We start from the raw sequence: 1,930 nt of genomic DNA on the forward strand, positions 1-1,930 counted from the left end.
ATTATCTTATTTTAAGAGTAAAAATACTCATTCCATTGGCAAATTATCTTATTTACCTACTTACAGTAGAATAAGGATAAATACACTTAATTTAAGAAATTTTTACTTATTTGTAGATCATTTTTGCAGTGTTGACCCACCTTCCAACCATGTCCTCCCTCCCTTCTAGTCCACTCTTAGACCCTCTCTTATTCCACCACTATTGTCTGGGACAAGGGGGGAAGATTACTCTAATTCTCTTCCAATCAGAGCTTACCATTTTTGATTAGCTTTTTGTACTTTATTCACAGCTAGTAGGTGAAAGAGTTAAATGTGGGGATGAGGTGTTAATTTCTTCGATTGCAATAGGTTTTCATCTTCTTAGTACAAGCAAGATCCTTTCTTGATAAATCTGAATAATTCTAAAACAAAATCTAAAATGACTAAGATCTCCAGAGTAAAATTAGACAAGACTCTAAATGAAGCATTTAACTAAATTTTCAGTAAAACGATTTACATTTTCTTAAGAAAAAATAAGATATTATAAAAAAGTGTTATAACACTTTAAATGTCAATCACACACATTGCTGGAATGTGTGTGATCAAAAAGGTGGCAATTTATACATTCAATCTATCAGCAATGGCCTTTCTACAACAGAGGATTAGGGTCATTAAGAAAAAAAAAAAGTCACTAGATACATCAAGAAGCCTATTGAATTTTTATTTTATTCTCTGAATTCTGATTTCTTTCTCCAAATTCTGACCTAAATTTAAACAGGCATAAGGAAGCAGGCCTCTGAGATTAAAGTCAGAATTCTGAGAATAAAGAAAAGATTCATTAACATTTTTTTTTAAATCTAGTGGCTTTTTTTTTTTTTTTTTTTTTTTAATGGCCCTAATCCTCTTCAGTACCTTTTCCTGATTTTATGGATGGTAACAGTATTTCCCTTTTGTTTTTCAATTACCTTAAAGTTTTCTACTAATAAAACACCCTGCACATTCATGCTTTGCCATGGTTTCTAAATGAACTTAATGATGGACTACAGTCTGCTAATGTGAGTGGCATCACCGATTAGTTTAACCTGTCGTGAAATGGTGAAAATAAGCAAGCAAGGCATCTTTTTGGTGAAACCAAGTAATCACAACTTGACTTGTTGTGCCTAAATTGAGTGAGAAAAGAGTGAGTTTCATAAAATACCCCTCTTGTCTTGTAATAATTAAAATTTAAAGTAAGCTAACCAATGCCACCATAATACAATTATTTTATTAATTTGAAAGTAATATTTATTCAGCAATACTTGCTCACATATACACTGTATTGTTTCAATGTAAATTAATATACCATATGTATATTTTGGATTTAAAATTTTCCTATACTTAGAATAAAGGACACCTCACCTAATTTATGTATTTTGTCTCCTTTCCAGTGTTTGCCTTATATGGTTAAGGAAAAGATATTTAATGCGATCAAACATTTTTCTTAAATCTTTTTGTTGTATTGTATAAATATAGTAAGAGAAGTTTTGAATCACAATCCAGAAGTTGCCACCCTGGTGAATCAACTAAGCTATACCTTATTATTGTTGGGATCCTCAGGCTTGCCCACCAGAGGGCGCCGAGGATCCCCTTCTGCTCTTTGTATTTTTTCCCTTAGGACTGAAGTTGCTGTTGGGACCTGGAGATTACCCTCTGTCTCCAGCAGAGTGTGCCGTGGGTCTCCTAGAGCTGGAACCTTCCAGCACACCTGATTTCCATCCACTCATCAGGAGACCTCCCCTTTATAAGCTCCTGCCAGACCTTGCTTCCACGCCGCAGTGTTGATCTTAGTTGGTTAGCCTCCTGGGCCTCTTTTACAGTTTGAATCTTGATAGTCTCTAGTGTGAGATCAGATTCTAATCAGTAGTGCTCAGACAGGAAACCTGTCTCTGGTCTGAAGCTCAGGAAGAGCTGC

The 1,930-nt window shown here is 34.7% G+C and overlaps 1 protein-coding gene across 1 annotated transcript in view; it reads right to left on the reverse strand.

Annotated features, from left to right (window-relative positions):
- spon1 (spondin 1) overlaps nt 1-1,930 on the reverse strand; it is an 81,608-nt gene that overhangs the window by 6,900 nt on the left and 72,778 nt on the right. The gene's annotated exons all lie outside the window — the stretch shown is intronic.

Source organism: Cyprinodon variegatus, unplaced genomic scaffold, assembly GCF_000732505.1.
Source record: "Cyprinodon variegatus isolate N-32 unplaced genomic scaffold, C_variegatus-1.0 Scaffold5, whole genome shotgun sequence".
NCBI lineage: Eukaryota > Metazoa > Chordata > Actinopteri > Cyprinodontiformes > Cyprinodontidae > Cyprinodon > Cyprinodon variegatus.